At 39.9% G+C, this 21,570-nt stretch overlaps 2 pseudogenes; both read left to right on the top strand.

The window, feature by feature from the left end:
- Positions 1 to 10,876: 10,876 nt before the first annotated feature.
- LOC122702632 lies at positions 10,877 to 11,883 on the top strand (annotated as a pseudogene).
- An 8,721-nt stretch (positions 11,884 to 20,604) lies between these two features.
- LOC122707930 lies at positions 20,605 to 21,521 on the top strand (annotated as a pseudogene).
- The last annotated feature ends 49 nt before the right edge of the window (positions 21,522 to 21,570 follow it).

Genomic DNA, 21,570 nt, shown 5'->3' with positions numbered 1-21,570 from the left:
CCTCTATCTCCTTTATACTTTAATAAAACTTTATTACACAAAAGCTCTGAGAGATCCAGTCTCGTCTCCGGCCCCGGATTGAATTCGTCTCCTCCGGAGGCCAAGAATCCCAGCGTCTTATCGTTCAACAACAACCATGCACTACACAGTGTTTCTTGAGGGATAATGGAACAGGGGGAAGTTGATACTAACTAACTATAGTTTTAACCTGTCACTTATACTATGTCAGCAAATGATAAGGCTGCTGCTTTCATTTGTGGATTATTAATTTATTCACTCCTCTATCATCTGACAACTCAATTCTCTCTTCTGCTCAGCTGAGCCCTTGAGTCTATATATAAAATTATGATATCTGTGAATAACGATGGTCTGATATTTTATTTTCCCATCTTTATACCTTTCATTTTATTTTCCTGTTGTATTATATTGGATGGGCTTCCCAGATGGTGCTAGTGGTAAAGAACCCACCTTGCAATGCAGGAGATCTAAGAGACGCAGGTTTGATCCCTGGGTCAAGAAGATCTCCTGGAGGAGAGCAAGGCAAGTCACTCCAGTATTCCTGCCTGGAGAATCCCATGGAAAGAGGAGCCTGGTGGGCTACAGTCCATAGCGTTGCAAGGAGTAGGACACGACTGAAGCGACTTAGCACATTATATTGGATAAGACCTCCAATACTATATTGAATATAGTATTTAATATATCCAATGCTATATTAAATTTCTGAGACTTTTCAGAAAACCATGCCCCAGAAATTCACAGATTCTATCCTCTGACTCCTGGTCAAGCCATTAAATTAAAATCACTCATAATTATTCATCTCCTGCATATATCATTTATAGAACAGAAAAAAACAGATGGACACCTGCCAAACTGCTAATACATGGTATCATCAAATGAGGTGCAGGCATTTTTAAAAGAAGCATTTCAGTTAACCAAATATTTCACCACACCCTTGTTCATAAGGATGCATGAGTTTTATAACTGTTTTATCTCCTGCCACCACTATAATTTAAACTTTATGAAAGGTATCAATATATTGATTATATAACAATTCATCGATTGTTAACTAACTCTAGTTCCTCCTCTAACAAATCAGCTTTCATCAGATGAATCTCATGGGGAGATTTTAATTAAATTTCCTAACATGTTTGATCATAAATTTCAGTGTTGTCACAGATTTCATTGAAATCAAATTAATCCTACCAGTTATACCTGTATTAACCCAAAAAACAGGTACATTATGATTTATTTATTGGCTCCCTTTTTAGCAACAATTATGTTTCTATTATTTGAATTAATTTTCACTCAGATTCCCCCATTTGATATAATCCAGGGTTCCCCCTATCTTCCAGTTATCTAAGGCCCATTTTGCAGACTCTATTACAAATCCATTGGATACTTAGTAAGAATCAGTACAGTCCATCTGATGTCACTCCCATTATAATCCACTTCTCATTCCACAAGTGTTAGGGGAAGCACACTGAATGAAACCACCCACCCTGGCCAGGCACCGTAGTAACCATTTGCATGAGTTGTTTTATGACAGGAGATCCTGATAAGGAATACGGGACTAATAAGCCACCACCAACCGGAAGAGTTTGGGAAAGGTCAAAAGGAGACACCGCGTGTCCGTCCACTTCCCAGAATCCCTCTTGCTAGCATCCATCTTGGCTGAGCAATGCGTGTGCCACCAGGAAAGACTCTGAATTAGAATGATTGGCCAAAGACCACCCGGAAACTAATCCCATCACCATAAAACCCAAGACTGCGAGCCACGCAGCAAAGCAGTTCTCCTGGGTTCCCTTACCCTCCTGCTGTCCACCCGGGTGTCCTTTCCCAATACAATCCCTTGCTTTATCAGCACATGTGTCTCCTCGGACAATTCATTTCCAAGTGTTAGACAAGAGCCCAGTTTCGGGCCCTGGAAGGGGTCCCCCTTCCTGCAACACAAGGAGCACCACTCTTAATTCTATTCATTGAGTAGATTTACATTTTCCTCTTCAGCGAATTGGTTTCTATGCTGCTGCTTTCCAGATTGAGAGATGGCTTTTCACTCTTGAGCCACCATTTGTAAATAATACTGATTTTAGGCATCCTCCAATAACTGATCATAGGGAGGGACTCCTTCAGCCATGAGGTTTACATATTCTTCAGGAGGATCTAATATAGGGCTTGAAGGCAAAGCAGCCATTGTTCATACATGCAATGATTGCCGCATTCACATATTCTTAAATTTGATTTCCTATTTGATAAAATAACTCTTCTGTTCATTTCCCGACATACTAGAATGATCATCTGACATAATTCAGGGTGTTTTAGATTTCAATAATGTACCTCCTTCAGTAATAAAAAGCAGTTTCAGGTAAAGTCCAGTTCAGTTCAGTTCAGTTCAGTCGCTCAGTCGTGTCCGACTCTTTGCGACACCATGAATCGCAGCAGGCCAGGCCTCACTGTCCATCACCAACTCCCTTAGTCCACTCAAACCCATGCCCATCGAGTCGGTGATGCCATCCAGCCATCTCATCCTCTTTTGTCCCCTTCTCCTCCTGCCCCCAATCCCTCCCAGCATCAGGGTCTTTTCAAATGAGTCAACTATTCGCATCAGGTGGCCAAAGTACTGGAGTTTCAGCTTCAGCATCAGTCCTTCCAATGAACACCCAGGAATGATCTCCTTTAGGATGGACTGGTTAGATCTCCTTGCAGTCCAAGGGACTCTCAAGAGTCTTCTCCAACACCAGAGTTCAAAAGCATCAATTCTTTGGCACTCAGCTTTCTTCATAGTCCAACTCTCACATCCATGCATGACCACTAGAAAAACCATAGCCTTGACCAGATGGACTTTTTTGGCAAAATAATGTCTCTGCTTTTTAATATGCTATCTAGGTTGGTCATAACTTTCAATTACAAGCCAGCAAATCATCTATCAGTGTGTTCTTTTTAGTGTTTCAGGTAACTGCTCAGTCCAAAATCCCACTGATTATGGACAAGTGGCAATTCTGGCATTCCCTTGTGAAAAAGCATTTTTCAGAAAAGAAAATAAATTGCTTCCATGTCTCTTATTAGGAACAGAGAAGCATCACTCTGAAGTGCACCCATATGTGGAGAAAAGGGAACCCTCCTACAAAGTTGGTGGGAATGCATATTGGTGAAGCCACTATGGAAAATAAGATGGAGGTTCCTCAAAGAAACAAAACTAGCGTTGCCACGTGACACACCAATTGCACGTCTGAGCATTTACTCAGAAAACTAATGCAAAACGATACAGGGATGCCTGCGTTCACAGCAACACTGCTTACAACAGCCAATACAAGGAAACAGCCTAAATGTCCATGATAGAGGAACGGATAAAGAAAGACGTGGTACATATATGCAGTGGAATATTATCCAACCCTCAAAAAGAATGAAACAGTACCATCTGCAGCAACGTGGGTGGACCGAGAGATTATAATACTAAGAAAAGGAAGTCAGGAAGAGAAATATAAACACCATATGACATCACTTATATGGGGAATCTAAAATATGACACCAAAAAATGAGTAGGTGTATGTATATGTATAATTGCTTCACTTTGCTATACACCTGAAACTAACACAACATTGCAAATCAACCATACTCCAATAAAAATTTCAATAAATAAATAAAATATGACATAAATGAACATATCTACAAAACAGAAACAGATTCACAGACAGAGAGAAAAGAGTTGTGGTTGCCAAGGGGGAAGGTGGATAGGGGAGGGAAGGAATGGAATGGGAGTTTAGGATTAGCAGAAGCAAAGTGTTATATACAGGATGGATAAACAAGGTCTTACTATTTAGCACCAGGAACCACATTCAATATCTTGTGACAAATCATAATGGAAAAGAATACAGACGTATATATATATATATATATATACACATACATACATATATATATGTATATATATATATTCTGAGTCACTTTGCTGTACAGAAGAAATTAACACAGTATTGTGAATCAACTATATTTCAATAAAATGTTTTTTAAAAGAACACCCATAGTTTTTTCCTTAGCGAGAATTGTGTCACATGCCTATCCCTAAGTTTATCACTAGAAAGGAGAATCATAGCTACTTAAACTAATTCAGATTCACACTATGAACTGGGGATGGACCAGTTTCTCCCAAACACATGGCACCTGGTACCAGAACAAATGGAGATTTGGTTGAGAGAAAGAAGCTGAGAAATAGCTCCTCTGTGGACAACTAACACTATCTGCATACATAATAAGCCTCTACTGACTGCTCCCTCCTCACGCCTATAGCTTTATCTCTCCTTCCCTGTCCCCTCCCATCTTCCTTCCCCTACGTCTTCCTCTTCTCTTCCTCTCTCCCAATTTCTCACCCTCCCTCATCTGCTCTTTTAGCTCTTCCCATCGGTATTTAGACATGACCAATGTTCTCCCATTTTGAAAAACAATCATCTTCAATCCCATATCCCAAGACAATACCTAAGTACCTAATTTGATTCTGTGAGGTACTATTGTTATCTTTCTTATAAGATAAAGGAAACTGAGGCACAGAGAAGTTGAATAACTTACCCAAGATTGCACAGCTTAGCCAGGATTCAATAAATGATGATCAATAGTATTATAGTAGTGAAGAAATGCAAAATTTTCTCTCAACTTATTTCAGGAAAGATTTTTTTATACATAAAGCACTAATGGATAATTTTATGTGCTATTTTTTGGTGTTACTCCTAATAACCCCTATTTATTTAAGCTGTACTTAAGCTGTTTTTACAGGTTCTGGTAAGTTCAGTAACAGGCATAAAATCTTACAGTAAATAGAATTGATCATCAATACCCAGGTTTGTGTCTTTGGTATATTATTTCTCTAGGACTCCACCATGTCTCATTCATATAGAGGATACTCCTGGTCCTAGGTCTGAACATCTGGTCAGTCTTCCCTTCTATTCTGAAAGCATCTGGAAATTTCCAGAATGAAAACTCCCAACAGAGTGCTTAGGAAGATATCCCAGACGAGGGCCAAATGTGGAAATGAAGATGAGAAATGTTCTCTTTTCTCAATGGTCCTTTCTGGTCAATGCTGCACAGGGGGTCTGTCTGCAGGATATGTCCTCCCTGCCACTGGTGGTAAGAGCAAGGCCTCTAGACAACGCACAGCTGGTCTGAATCAGCACCTCCTCCCCCACCTATCCCAGCACACGAATCACATCGCAGAATCAATGTCCAGTGCCCTAAAATAACATAATTGTTAGAGCTCAAGCTTAGAAATTAGACCAGCTTGTATTTCAATCCAAGGTCTACTTGTTATTACCTTTTAGATCTTGGTCAAAAGATGCTCCCAGTAAGCACCAATTTTCATTTATATAAAGTAGGATTAATATATCCCACATGGAGATTATGTGAGAATTAGATGAAATACCACATGTAGGTAGCACAGTGATGTAAATACAGAGTGCTCATTATCTGTTAGTTCTCATTGCATCCACATTTCCTATATCTCCTACAACCTTTCTAGGACTCAACTACACTGTTAGATTTTTTAGTGAGAGATGGCTGAACATCCATAGATTTCTGAACTATAATGACTTATGAATCAGTATTCAACACTTTAAAACTTAACCTTCCTTCTCTCTTAGTTTCTGTATTTGCCCAGATTCTACCAACCTTAAGAATAAAGAAGCCATGTATGTGAGTTGAGACAACTCTTTTCAGAAATTTGAATCAGTTGAGCCATGTGCTCTGGTTTCCTCTACAGAAAGTGACAACAGACACCGATGAGCTTTTGCTTTCTGCCAAGCACCACTGTAAGCACTTCACACGTGCTAACTCGTAGAAACCCCACAATATCCCGTGACAGGTACTCCTATCACCCTCATCTTACAAGTGAGAGAACTCAGGTATAAAGAAAGAGGCTGAGGAGCTTGCCCAAGATCACATAGTTAGCAAACAGAAGAGGCAGCAAAACTCACAGTTAATCACGATTCACTATTCTGTTACTAAAAGCAGTTTCTCTAGCCTGGCAGTTGCTCAGTCGTGTCTGACTCGTTGCAATCCCAAGGACTGTAGCCCCCTAGGCTCCTCTGTCCCTGGAATTCTCCAGGCGAGAATACTGGAATGGGTTGCCATTCCCTTCTCCAGGGCACCTTCTTGACCCAAGGACTAAACCCAGATCCCCTGCATTGCAGGCAAATTCTTTACAGTCTGAGCCAATCTAGCCTACACGCCTTTATCTACAGGGCATTAGCAGTAGAATAGCAGTTTTGCAGGGACTTAGATATTTCCACATGTTATCTTCCTCAATCCCCCCTGTAACTCTGTGAAACAGGTATGAACAAGGTTGTTTTATGAACACTAGGGAGCCCATGCAACCCAGATGCCCCTCCTTCATCTCCTTGATCAAGATGCCATGGCCACAAGAGAGAATGTATAAACTGGTTTGGCTGCCATCCTGGTTGAAGCTGCTAGTTCTAATCCTCTGGGAGCTGAGAGATCAGAGACTCCCTAACTCCTTGCACTTGAGTAATACTTATTTAAATACTTCCCTGTAACCACACTTGAAAGTGTTGGTAAAGATGAACCCAGGAAGACCATATAAGCATAATCATCCCCGAATCACAGAAGCTGTGTGGTTTTGAGTCTTCAACACATTTGGATCCAGACTCCTAGGAACCAAATAAGATATCTATAGGCTGAACACAGGCTTAGTAAGAAAAAGATTTGAAAGAGATAACTTCAGGGAATTGCTACCTCAAATCAACTTTTATTTGTTGATGATTTTATGGTGCTTACAATTCTTAATTTTTCTACTTTAACTGTTTGCTATTTCCAGGGCTTTAAGTCAGGATAGATCTCAAGTCAAGTGGCTCTTTTTAATACACTTCACCTGAGCAAAAGATAGACTGACAAATGTATAGTAAGACGGCATAAATGGAAATTTCCTCCAATGGTTAGATTTTTTCCCATCACTTTCTTTCAAAGCCTAACACTTCGGAAGGTGTCAGACTAAAGAAATTTGTTATCTGAGCTGAGATGTGTGTACCTCACTCACATAATGGTATGAGCGAATAAAGTAAACCTAAAACACAGTCCATGAACTCAGCATTATTTAGGAATTCTCTTTCAGCAATCATTTTCAAATCATTAAGTAAGGAAAAGGAAATTTACAATTAAGATAAAAAGTGAATAAACCTTTAAAGCAGCAGTTGTTGATAGGTCAATGATCGCTACCCCCAAGCAAATTATGCTCTACAAGTAACACCTTGTTATGAAATGAGCACGTCACTTATTTCCCAAATGCACCCGGAGAGGTAAGCACAATCTGTGGCTGCTTTATCACGTTTTCCCAAGGGGATGCTTTGCTGTTGTTGCTCAGTCGCCATGTCCACCTCTTTGCGACCCCGTGGACTGCAGCACGCCAGTCTTCTCTGTGCTTCCTCATCTCCCAGAGACTGCCCAAGTTCATGTCCATTGACTCGGTGATGCCAACCATCTCATACTAGGGTATTCAAATTACAGGTGAGTTAGGTTTAGACACCTATTTCTGCTGTCACAGGTTTTTATGAATAATAAGAAAAGGAGTCACACAGAATATTATCTCTTTTATTAAATTATTTTTCTTATTATAAAGGTAATATATTCTCTTTGTAGGAAATTCAGATCAGAAAATTTTAAAAAGAATAAAAAATTTATCTTAAATCCATAATCCAAATAAGCATTACTAGACTTTAGAGCATTTCTTTCAGGTGCTTTTCTATGTTTATATGTCATTTTGGACCATTTAGATCATAATAAAGAAGCTGTTTAATATCTTGTGTTTTCCACTCAATATTATGTTGGAAGAATTTTTTCACACCACATTAATTTTTCTTGTAAATAGCCCCAATGGTCACTTGATATTTTATAACTATAATTTGCTTAATTGTTCCTCTTTATGTAGACATTTGAATTGTTTTCACTTTTTCATTATCATACAAAATATAAAATATAGCTTGTGTGCAGTTTTTGTCCATAATCTTTATACAGAATAGATTCTGAAGGATAAGGAGCACTGGATCAAGGGGCATGACCAATTATAAAGCCCTTACTATACAAAGTCAAACTTCTTTCCAGAATATTTTATATTAACACAATACTAATAAAACTATTATAATTTTTTGCTCATTTTCTAATTTAAACTATTTCACTGTTTTTAAATTGTATTTCCTTGATGGCTTATGAAATAGGGATTTTTTTTAAGGCATCTAATGTTTTTTCTAAGAATTTTCTTTTTATTAAAAAGTTTTGTTAATTTTTATAATTGTGTAGGTAGAACATTTTTTTTGTAAAAACTATGTCTACGATAATAGTTATCTATCAGACTTGTTGCAAATAGTTTCCCAATGTGTTCTATACCTTTATGTAGTTAAATCTGTTAGCTTTGTCCTAGTTTTTATACCACTGAATTTTGCTTAAAATGCTCTTCCCCACCTAGAGATTAGATATATATTTGTTCATTTGATTTTCTGTTTTTGAAGATATCTGTTTTATTAAAAGTCTTTAATGCATGCTACCCTTTTTCCTCTCTTTTCCTTTTTATTTTATTTGGTGATGGCATAAAAGATAGGCTTTATTTGAAAAATGTCTATTCAGTTGTTAAAAAATCTTTTATGAACTACACATAATATTTCTTCAAATTTTCTTTAAAAATAATGGCCTTTTACAGTTTGACCATACTTGCCTCTTATTGAGCTTATCTGCTCATTTATTTCATTCATATTTTTAAAACTCTAAAAAACATTTGAATTCCTTTATAGTCTACTAGTTTTCTATTATTTAATATGTTGATTTCTGCATTCAACTTTTTCTGAATATATTTAGTTGCTTTTCTAACCTCTTGAGTTGATTAATTAATTCACTTATTTTCTCTCTTTGTGTTCTTTCTAGATACCAACTATAATAATCAAGTATTTCAAAGATAAGAATAATGATAGGTCTGTTTTTTCACCTTTATACTCATCAAAAATTTGGAGTATGTGGCAAGTTATGCATTTTACTTTTAGTACAGCATTTTGATCTATATAATAATAATATTCTTCAATTCCTCCATACCATCTGTTATTTTTCTTTATTTGTATATGAGAAAGTTTAGGAGCAGTAAGACTAAGGTCATCACATAGCTTCTAATCAGTGAAAACAGAATTTAGAAATACCTGACTACACAGAGCACACGCTGCTAAACAAATTATAATGCTTGAGTTTCCTTACCTTAAAAGTACCTGTTTTCTAAAGAGATCTAGAGTATTTTTCATAGTCTTCCCTAAACTGAGCTTGATTTACAAAATTCCTCTGAAACCTAAACATGATAAAAATTCTCCAAGTAGTGAATCATAATGTTTCAAAGAAATCTGGGGGATATTGCATTCAGTTCAGTTCAGTTCAGTCGCTCAGTCGTGTCTGACTCTTTGCGACCCCATGAATTGCAGCACGCCAGGCCTCCCTGTCCATCACCAGCTCCCGGAGTTTCCTCAAACTCACGTCCATCGAGTCGGTTACACCATCCAGCCATCTCATCCTCTGTCGTCCCCTTCTCCTCCTGCCCCCAATCCCTCCCAGCATCAGGGTCTTTTCCAATGAGTCAACTCTTCACATGAGGTGGCCAAAGTATTGGAGTTTCAGCATCAGCATCAGTCCTTCCAAGGAACACCCAGGACTGATCTCCTTTAGGATGGACTGGTTGGATCTCCTTGCAGTCCAAGGGACTCTCAAGAGTCTTCTCCAACACCACAGTTCAAAGGCATCAATTTTTCGGCGCTCAGCTTTCTTCACAGTCCAACTCTCACATCCACACATGACCACTGGAAAAACCATAGCCTTGACTAGATGGACCTTTGTTGGCAAAGTAATGTCTCTGCTTTTTAATATGATTTTTAGGTTCCTTCCAAGGAGTAAGAGTCTTTTAATTTCATGGCTGCAATCACCATCTGCAGTGATTTTGGAGATATTGCATTACATCATGCTATTTTATCCTCCTCAAAATATTCTTTTTTCTTCTTGTGTGGTGGTATTCTTAGAAAGTTTTATTTGAATGTAATATAAATTCACAAATATAACTGCCAGTTATACTTCAAAAGTGAAAGCGCAAAAAGTGAAGTTGCTCAGTCATGTCCAACTCTTTGTGACCCCCATGGACTGTAGCCCACCAGGTTCCTCTATCCATGGGATTCTCCAGGCAGGAATACTGGAGTGTGTTGCCATTTCTTTCTCCAGGGGATCTTCCCTAGCAAGGGATTGGGCCAGGGTCTCCTGCACTGCAGGTGAATTCTTTACCACCTGAGCCACCAGGGACGCCCTCAGTGATACCTCGTTAAGAAGTATACCTTAAGTAAAGAAGTTGTACCTTACTGGGGCCTTAAACATTCATTCCATTCAGTTTTTTCTGAGGTGTAACTACATTATCCCTAATTTTGAGTTGAGTTTACCTGATGTTTTATATTCACCCTGAAACAAGGTAAAAGTGATAATAGTAAATTCTGCAGCACCTCATCAGCCAAGTGAGTAGAGAAGGGACACAGGGAGTAAATTCTCAGGAACTCAAGCCTCTGCTCCTTCGTGTGGGTCCTCTTTTTATTCCTCTTCCTACAGGAGAAAATACATGAGCATTTGGGGGGGAATACCCATCAATGTACACTTGTAGGAAGATGACTGGAATGTCAACAGTGATAAAACTGCATTTGTGTACATGAATGTGTATGTGCATGTGTGGGTGAGTGGGGGTGTGTGAGAGAGAAGACAGTTATGTGTTCATTTTGTGGCTAATAATAATGTGGCCCAACTTTAAGTCTTGGGTTTATCTGCCTCATGTTTTTCTTACAAAAAATAATTCTGAGAAAACATACTGGGATTGGTCTAAATTGATCCTCACAATTGTGATCCCTGTGCTATTCTCAGGGAAATCGGTTATCTGAACGCCAGACTGGACTCCGGGAGCAAATGAACAATGTGACGGAATTCCTCCTGCTTGGCCTGACACAGAGCCCAGAGGTACAGAAGCTCCTGTTCGCTCTGTTTACCCTCCTCTGCTTTCTCACTGTGGCAGGCAACCTATTCATCACTGTGACAGTCGCCACTAGCAGAGTCTTAGGTTCCCCCATGTATTTTTTCCTGTCTTTCTTGTCCTTCATAGACTGCTGCTACTCTTCTACCATGGCCCCCAAAATGATATTTGACTTACTTGCTCAAAAGAAAGCCATCTCCCTCAGTGGGTGTATGACTCAGCTCTTTGCAGAGCGTTTCTTTGGAGGAGTTGAGATCCTCTTGCTCGTGGTGAGGGCCTGTGACCGCTACGTGGCCTCTGCAAGCCCCTGCAGTGCGCCATCACAGTGAACAGGCGCGTGTGTGGCCTCCTGGTGGCCATGGCCCGGGCCGGAGGATTTCCTCACGCTCTGTTTCAAATTATTTTTAGAGTCTGGTTGTCCTTCTGTGGCCCCAGCGTCATTGACCATTTCATCTGTGACCTTTTCCCTCTGCTGAACTCTCCTGCACTGCCACTCACGTCTTTGGTCTTTTTGTTGCTGCCAACAGGGGGCTGATGAGTATGCTCATCTTTTCTATTCTTATCACCTCCTATGTTCTCATCCTCTGCTTTCTAAGAACACACAGCACTGCAGAGCAGCAGAAAGCTCCCTCCACTTGCACTTCCCATGTTGCTGTAGCGGTCCTGTTCTTTGTAGCCTGTATGTTCGTGTACCTTCGGCCCATGACCACCTTCCCTATTGATAAAGCGCTGGCTGTGCTTTATACCATGGTAACACCCATGTTAAACACTTTAATCTACACCCTCAGAAACTCAGAGGTGAAAATGCCATGAAGATGCTCTGGAGCCAAAGAGTAACCTTGGGTAAAAATTTTTGTGAGTAGAGAAATAAAATCTATTCATATCTTAAGGACAAGAGTGACTAATAGAAAGGAAAATGATTCTGAAGTTAAAATATGTGACTTTAAGTATATTATTCACCCCCTTGCTTTCTGGAATCTTTAATGGTTCATCTTTCATAAAATATCAAGATTTGATTAAATGATGACGAAAGCTCTTCAATTAGAAACTTATTTGCTTCTATAAAGTACTACTAATCAAAGGATGTTGTTTTTTAAAAAATTACTTTTTAATCTTACTTTTTCAGGGTTTTTTGTTTTTTTGGTTTTTTTTTTGCTACACCGAGTCTTCGTTGCAGCATGCGGGCTTTCTCTTGTAGCAGTGAGCGAGGGCGTCTCTCTAGTTGATGTGTTCAGGCTTATCATCACAGCTGCTTCTTAATTTCAGAGCACGGGCTCTAGGTGTCAGGGCTTCAGTAGTCGTGGTGCGTGGGCTTCTGCAGTTGTGGCTCACAGGTTTAGTTGCTTCTCAGCATGTGGGATCTTCCTGGATCAGAGACTGAACCGTATCCCCTGCAATGGCAGGTGGATTCTTCACTGGACCACCAGGAAAGCCCTCAAAGGGGCATTGTTAATCAACTTAAAGAATCACAGAGGCTGGAAAAACTTTGAGTTACTGTTTTCAGTAGAACGATTCTCTGTAAAGCTTCAGATATACAGTATATAACCAATAGGCCAAATAATTAAAATAAGTCCTAACAACCACAATATTTAAATAAACAATAAGTCCTAACGACCACATATATTTTTTTAAATGAGTAGTTTTAGTACTGTAGGCAAGGTAGAGTTATTATTGTGAGAGATGATGACCAGTGAGAAATGAATGAGTTTTGAGAAATGAGAGTGACATAAAGGCAGGACTCATTCCAAAATAGTACCAAGTGCTGCACAATTCCAGGGGCACCCTTTACAGTGTAATCTGGGCTCTTATCAAAATGAATTATGATCTATGTCTAAAGCCAAGAAGGGATATAAAATTCTTCTAGGCACAACTGTAGAGCTATCTTGCACACAATTTCCCAGGCAGAGTTTTGTGGAGCGCTGTTTTTGTAAAAGATATCCAAATAGTTTTGGGGGGACTGATTTGTGCTTTAGCTAATGGATAGAAAAGTATCCTGTACAAACAAAAATTAAGTTGGTGAGAGGTAAATAATCAAGTCAGAAAGCATGCACATTCAAATTTGAATGGAAAATTTTAGACCAATTGTAAACCAATGAGATGAAAAATAATTTGAGATATAGACACAGTGCAAGTTTAAAGGAAATAATCCCAATAAAAGAAAGGGATCCAAACTGGGGCCAGGACTCAAGTTTTGCAAATCCATCAAAGTTACGTCTACCTTCAGAAGGACTTGAATTAATCCAAATGACTCCATAGGCATACCTAAGGTGTTCATTGCATATACATTAATCTTCAATGGTTTAGTAAGTAATTTATTCTAAATGGGAGACACTCAGTCATGTCTGACTCTGACTCCATGGACTGCAGTCCGCCAGACTCCTCTGTCCATGGGATTTTCCAGTCTAGAATACTGGAGTGGGTTGCCATTCCCTTCCCCAGGGGATATTCCTGACCTAGTGATTGAACCCACGTCTCTATGTCTCCTTTACCACGGCACCATCTGGGAAACCCCTGAAATGGGAGATTGTTTTTTTTTTTTTTTCAAGTGTTACCAATCCATTTGCTGATCACTAAGAATCCATATGTTACTACCATATTTTCCAGCCCCTTTGTTTTTAAACAGGAAGTAATATGTGTCACAGTTAGGCTTAAACATTGAGAAGTCAGTATGTTCCTCGCCAGGACTATTTCTGTTTCTTTTTTTCCTGCTGCAGCAAGCCTGGAAGACACACGCTGAGATGGCAGGGCCACCCAGTGAAGCAAGCTGTGTCAACCCATAGCTATCTGGAAGAGGGCTGTCCTAGAGGAGCAACTATCTCTCAGTGAATTAGGCCTGAACACAACATGAAAGTTGAAGTGTTAAGCCGCTGAGAATTCAGGATTCATTTGTTGCCACAGCAAAATGATCCTTCCTGACCAGTTGCCTTGACTCCTTTCATCTTTTAAAAGACTTATAAATATCAAGGAGAGAAAAAGTTTCCATCACTTTTGCAGTTATCTTCGCTCTCAAAACACAGAATGAATAAATGGCAATCTTTACAAAAACAAGTCCAAATAGAGCATTTTTGCTTCATTGGTCATGTGTGGATGTGAGAGTTGGACTATCAAGAAAGCTGAGCACAGAAGAATTGATGCTTTTGAACTGTGGTGTTGGAGAAGACTCTTGAGAGTCCCTTGGACTGCAAAGAGATCCAACCAGTCCATCCTAAAGGAGATCAGTCCTGGGTGTTCTTTGGAAGGACTGATGTTGAAGCTGAAGCTCCAATATTTTGGCCACCTCATGAGAAGAGCTGACTCATTTGAAAAGACCCTGATGTTGGGAAAGATTGAGGGCAGGAGAAGAAGGGGACGACTGACAGAGGATGAGATGGCTGGATGGCATCACCGACTCAATGGACATGAGTTTGGGTGGACTCTGGGAGTTGGTGATGGACAGGGAGGCCTGGTGTGCTGCAGTTCATGGGATCGCAAAGAGTCGGACACAACTGAGCGACTGAACTGAACTGAACTAAATGCACTACAGTAACTGAAGTATCTAAACCACATGTTCATACATGTCTTTCCCTCCACCTGAGATATAAGGCAATCTTGAAGAAAATTATTAACTAGGTATTGCTTCTCAGTCGGTCAGTCATGTCTGACTATATGTGACCCCATGGGCTGACTGTAGCCCTCCAGGCTCCTATGTCAGTGGGATTTTCCGGGCAAAAATACTCAAGTAGATGGCCATTTCTTCCTCCAAGGGATCTTCCCTACCCAGGGATCTAACCTGAGTCTCCTGCAGCTCCTGCATCGACAGGGAGATTCTCTACCACTGAGCCACCTGGGGAGCCCATTATTAACTAGGAAGGACAACAAAAATTTCAACTTCTTGAAATTACATCTTCAAAACTTCTTGAGCAAATGTTCTGGCTGTTCCAAACAGTTCCTTCTTCCCACACATTCTTTTTAGTATATGTTCTAAATTTTCACTGATCTCCTATAAACTTTATCCCCACAAAATTTCCATGTATCTCAGGAGGATGCTATGCTCCCTACTTCTCAGGAAAAACTGGGACCAAAACAGAATCTTTCTCTTAATCTCAAGCCTCCTCATCAATTATTGTATCCATATCACCTTTTTGCCCTCTATTGTGAGCTATTAATAGATATGCAAGGGTTCCTATTTAGTTTTAATGTAGCTATGTGTGTTCTGCATGCAACTGCCTTCTCTCTTCTTAGAAATCTTAGTTTGCTAACTATCAAAATTTTAACCTTTGGTCATTAATCTTTATGCTCTAACTAAACCCCCATTCACACGCAATCTGGCGTCAAAACAAGGAAACAGTACCTTTGGCTCCAATCTATGTGATCACTTAAGTCCCTCCTCAGTTATTCCTAACCTCATCCCTACTCTCCCTCTCCCACCAAATTCTAATTGTTAGCTTATTTCCCTTTCCAATACATCCTTCCTTCTATAAATTAGGAGACCAGCTCTTCCTATTGAATTCGCAATCTCTTTGCATGATTTCACTGTTCTATCAACTATCAGATCACACTCAAGTATCCGTGCTGTTGTTCAGTCACGAAGTCACGCCCCCCTCTTTGAGACCCCATGGACTGACTTGAAGTACCCCTGGCCTCCCTGTCCCTCACTATCTCTCAGTGTGTCTGGGTCTTGATAAATCTAAGGGATTGTGTTCCAGAAGAAAAAAAAAATAGGGATGATTACAAAAGCAGTTTCCTTCTTGTCTTCTTGAAATCAATGATCAATCAGAATTGTAGTTATTCTGTGTCATTGCTAGGAAGGTCCCACTATGGGTCAGTCATCCTGTGTCTGCTGGCATCCTCCTCCCAGGACAAAACCCCCACCAACCAGTCAGGCTGATGGAATCCATGTTCTACTTATGTGAATAACTGTTTCTCTAAATTCCCAAGGACTCTGACATTTTCCTCAAAGACAGCCTCTCAATAGGGCATGGTTCTGTGGGTAGGGAGCATAACCATTCCTACTCCTGATCCATTCCTTAGGTAGAGAAACATCCTGAACTCAAAATGCCCAGTGAATTACATCACTCCAGATGACTGGTGGCAAGGTTGCAATTAACTCCACATCAGAGTCTGAAAAAGAGGAAACAGAAGCAAAGCTCTCCTACTTACAGTGTTTTTCTTCATTTTCATACAGGGGTATTCTACAAAGAAGTTTGGCTGAATGTGATTTTCTTAGTCACTTCTGCACATAAGCATAATCCTTTATGTCCTCAAGATTCCCCATCATAGAAACAAACCTCTATTTTCCCAAACAGATTATGATATATTGACACCTAGACCCTCATGGGAGAAGGCAATGGCACCCCACTCCAGTACTCTTGCCTGGAAAATCCCATGGATGGAGGAGCCTGGTAGGCTGCAGTCCATGGGGTTGCTAAGAGTCCTGCGTGACTGAGCAACTTCACTTTCACTTTTCACTTTCATGCATTGGAGAAGGTAATGGCAACCCACTCCAGTGTTCTTGCCTGGAGAATCCCAGGAATAGGGGAACCTGGTGGGCTGCCGTCTATGGGCTCCCACAGAGTCAGACACGACTGAAGTGACTTAGCAGCAGTAGCAGACCCTCATGAAAAAAAATTATATAATGATGTCTAGGACGTGAGGGGAGGGAGGAATGATAAATAATTATTTAATGAATATGGAGTTTCAGTCTGAGAAGGTGAAACATTATGAAGATGGTTGGTGAGGTGTTTGCACAACAATGTGGAGGTATTTAATGCCACTCAAGTGTGTATTTAAAATGGTAAATTTCATTTTATATGTGTTTTATGACAATTAAAAAAATCAGGGGAGTGGGACAGACTGAGAGTGAGGGTGGCCGCTAACAGAAGCAGCATCATTAACTGTTGAGAACAGAACTGAAAGCATTGCTTCTCTCTCTGTTCTGAACTCCAGGAATGCATCAGTTGGTTTATAGTTAAAGGTAGGTGAGACATGTAAATCCATGGCTGATTCATGTCAATGTATGGCAAAAGCCACTACAATATTGTAAAGTAATTAGCCTCCAACTAATAAAAATAAATGGGAAAAAAATAAAAATTAAAAAAATTAAAAATAAAACAGAATCCTTTCTGTAGTGTTTGTATTCTTTCCCTTTGGATATCTTTATACACACGTGCTTGTCTGAGCGTGACTTTTTTCAAAGGCTACTCCGAGAAAGCATAGAGTGCAGTAAAATCACTATACATTCCTGTGGTTCTCTCTGTGCGTGGCAGAGCTACAAGCTCTATAACACACCATGAGACTCTGTCACCTAGGTACTCATCCCAGAGATAGTTTAAATGTTCATGACTTTTAAATTACTCGAAAGGAAGCTCCACTGCAGTCTTCTCTCCCTCAGCTTCAAGGTGATGAAGAGCTGGCTGGAACTCTGCACAGAATCATGTTTCTTTCTCACCTGCCTTTAACTTTAAACCAAACTGATGCATTCCTGGAGTTCAGAACAGAGAGAGAAGCAATGCTTTCAGTTCTGTTCTCAACAGTTAATGATGCTGTTTTTGTTAGCGGCCACCCTCACTCTCAGTCTTTCCCACTCCCCTGATTTTTTTTTAATTGGGAGCTGGGAACCTGCTATTTAAGTCTCCTCGGTCAGTCACTAATAAACATGTCACAATGTCCAAAGGTAATCTGGCCCAGACTGGCATTTCTACTCTGAGGTTAACCATATTGTACCAAACACTCATGTTTTCAGAAAGAAATCCATCCTCTGAACTCTGACCTATGCCTAAAATCACCCCATATGTCCTTTGGCAAGGTCACCAACGTCAAAATGAGCAAAATCCTAATACCAAGCTTTGCACTTACCTTACCTAAGTTTCATCCTAAACTACAGCCAGAAGTGTGTGTGAGTCAATCATGTCTGACTCTGTAACCTCCTAGACTGTTGCCCACACGTCTCCTCTGTCCATGGGATTCTCCAGGCAAGAACACTGAAGTAGATAGCCATTCCCTTCTCCGGGGCACCTTCCCAACCCAGGGATCAACAACGTCTCCTGCATTGCAGGCAGATTCTTCACCACCCGAGCCAGCAGGGAAGCCCATAGCCAGAAGTATATTTTTAACCGAAGCTCAACAGCATTTCTAAAGCTCGTCTCTAATGTTGTTTGTGCAAGTCAAACAGGAGCAAAAAAAAAGTCCTTGGCTGATGCTTTAGCAAAGATTCCAACAGAGCCAATTACTAATCCTCTGAGGACTTGGGAGGTCAATGTATTACCAAGCCCTGAGCTGTTTTGAAATTCTATTTAAACATTTCTCTAGAGTCAGTGAAGAAAGAATTACAAACAAGGACCTTGAAGTAAATAACAGTCACAGAGCCATGCATCAACAAGGTAAAGGTCTATTCAGGAGACCCTGCTCCCAAGGTCAGTATGAGTTAGAAGAAGGGCTTAAATCAGGAATAAAGGAGCTCGATCCATGGGGTCAGGAAGACCCCCTGGAGGAGGAAATGGCAACCCACTCCAGTATTCTTGTCTGGAGAATTCCACAGATAGAGGAGCCTGGTGGGCTACAATCCATGGGGTCACAAAGAGTTGAACACAACTAAGCGACTAATACTTTCACTTTCACATACATTCTACAATTTCATATACAAGTTTTTTCTTACTTTGAAGAATCAAATTTGAATAATTTGATGTATACATTTGAATAATATATGTTTTGAAGATGCATTTATAATCTCATATTAAACCCAGAAAATGAGTTAAAATTACATCTGAAAGCTATCAAAGTTTCCTAACTAAAGCAGCTTGTTTTCTGAGTAAATCCAGAAAACGGGAGAGTTGTCTAGAGACAGAAGAATTCCACTGTCCTCCTCCTTAGTTTACAGTCTATCTACAGCTGTGGGGCAAATGCCTGGTGGGAAGAAAGCGATGTCTGGGTTTAATCTAGAAACTGAGGAATCCACAACCAAATGATCCAAGTTAGTGATAACTAATTCTTTTCCCCAAAATTTAAGAAGGTTAACTTAGCCAATTTCATTTCACTGAAATAATATTTGTAGTTAGATTCTGTAAATTGAAACTTAGCCTTTCTCTCTAAAAATGAATTTGGACACAATGACGTGAAAATGTCAATAGGAAATACTGTCTGGAATGTTCCCAGGCAAGATGATGTTGAGAACCACTAAAGCCACTTGTACAAGATTGGGATTAACATTTATGTCTCACTAAGTAGATTGATCCTGAAGATCTCTGTAATTATTAAAAATTCTTTCCTCTTTTCATGACTTCCATGCTACCACATTGAAGTCAGGATTTGTGAGTTAAATCTTTGAAGAATGATTGGCCATAGTCACCATAATTGGAGTCATGGAGAGAGAAAAACAGCTCAGGCATAAACTTTCCTGAAAACTCTAAACTATCTTACCTCATCTTTACTGAAACCTGAGAGATCATGATGCTGACTTCTGTGCCCAGAAATTTTTGAGGAAAAAATATATGGTTATGGTTTTGGCAAGGATTGGGGAAAGAAGAGAAAAAGAAAGATAATGAATAAAATAACTTATGATCTTGGTTTCAACAATGTGTAGTCTATCTTGAAAACCTATATACAGGCTCACTCCCCAAGAAAAAGAATGCATTCTTATATATATTCAATATTTTTACATTAGTAATGAAAATTTCAAATTCATCTTAATTGATAAAACTTATTCCAAAAGGGGAAATTGTATTATTTCAGGTGGTCCTAACATTTTTGTCTGGTCAATAGGAAACTCAGGAAAACTTCTTGACTTATATCACTTCATAACAAGATGTGAGTAGGGTAATATAACTAACCCAGAGCATTATTCTATGTGCGATGAAAGAACAATTGCACAGAAAGTTCATTTCATAAATATTGAGAACTTTTCAGGGAACTTTGTATCACTTACATGTTCACATTCAAAGATGTGGAAAGAGTGAGCATAAATGTCTTACTGAGCCAGACACAACATCCGGGGCTGTTGAGTGAATTTGCATTTTGAGGGACAAAAACTCCATCTGCAGCTCTGCCTCTGCGTGTGCATGTGCATTAATGTGAAAAAAAGGAATAACGGGTCACTGAACACAGCTGGTATGAGTAAGGTTTGATTGGTACTTTTCATGTCTGATACAAAGTTAATTTTTAAAATATTGTGTCCATATACCTATGAATATTCATTCTAATAGACAAGCATTAATATAATTTTACAAAGAATTGTCAATGAAATTTGTCCCCCAGAGCAAAAGAAAGCTATCTGTGAGACATTCAGAGCTAAAAAGAAAATTTAGAAGTTAACTGCATGTCAATATTCATTAAAAAAATCTTGCTTTTATTGTGGTATTTGTAAGGTATTGTCACAATATATTTAAATTATATGAATCAGGAGAGATTCAAACTCCTCCCATTCTTCTTTCCAGCTAGTTGTAAAATATCAGAGGTAAGTGAAAGGAGTAGCTCCACCAGTCCCAGGGACATGGGCTAAAGAGACGATGAAATATTTTCTATCAAATTTAAAATACCATCACTCAGAAATACTGTGATCTTTTCAGATCAACCATGTGCTAATAACAACTCAAGATGAATTGATGGAGAGGATGAGCAACATAACAGAATTCATCCTCCTGGGCCTGACCCAGAATCCAGGACTGCAGACACTCTTATTTGCTGTGTTTTTAATCATCTACTTGATCACATTGGCAGGTAACCTGCTCATCTCAGTCACCATCTTCACCAGCCCAGCCCTCAGTTCTCCCATGTACTATTTTCTGTCCTATTTGTCCATGATAGACGGCTTCTACTCTTCCTCCATAGCACCCAAGCTGATCTTTGACTTGGTCTCTGGAGAGAACACCATATCCTTCAGTGGCTGCATGACTCAGGTCTTTGCTGAACACTTCTTTGCTGGAGCTGATTGTCTTGTTGACTGTCATGGCCTACGGCCGCTGTGCAGCCATCGGTAAGCCCCTGCACCACATGACCGTCATGAGTCGGCCTGTGTGTGCTTCCCTGGCTGGAATGGCTGGGGCTTCAGGCTTTCTCCATGGAGGGATCCAGATTTTGTTCCTGGTTCAGTTACCATTCTGTGGCCCCAATGTCACTGACCACTTCATGTGTGATTTAATACCTCTCCTGGAGCTAGCCTGCACGGACACGCACACTCTGGGGCCCCTGCTTTCTGCCAACAGTGGGTCACTGTGTTTGCTGACTTTCTCAGTGCTGGTGGCTTCCTACGCTGTCATCCTGTGCTCCCTGAGGACCCACAGCTCTGAAGGGTGTCGCGAGGCCCTGTCCCCCTGTGCCTCTCACGTCACAGTCGTCGTCTTATTCTTTGTTCCTTGTTCATTCCTCTTCCTCAGACCCACGACCGCCTTCCACTGACAAAGCTGTGACTGTGTTTTGCACCATAATAACTCCTATGCTGAACCCTTTAATCTACACCCTGAGAAATGCAGAAGTGAAAAACGTCATGAAGAAGCTCTGGGGACAAATTATGAAAACTGATGATGAATAAACCTTGTGTGGAGTATTTAGGCAAAAAAAGAAAAATCTAGTGATGTTTT

This window comes from Cervus elaphus, chromosome 1, assembly GCF_910594005.1.
Source record: "Cervus elaphus chromosome 1, mCerEla1.1, whole genome shotgun sequence".
Taxonomy (NCBI): Eukaryota; Metazoa; Chordata; class Mammalia; order Artiodactyla; family Cervidae; genus Cervus; species Cervus elaphus.
Note: the sequence above shows the minus strand (reverse complement) of the source record. Positions and strands in the feature narration are given on the sequence as shown.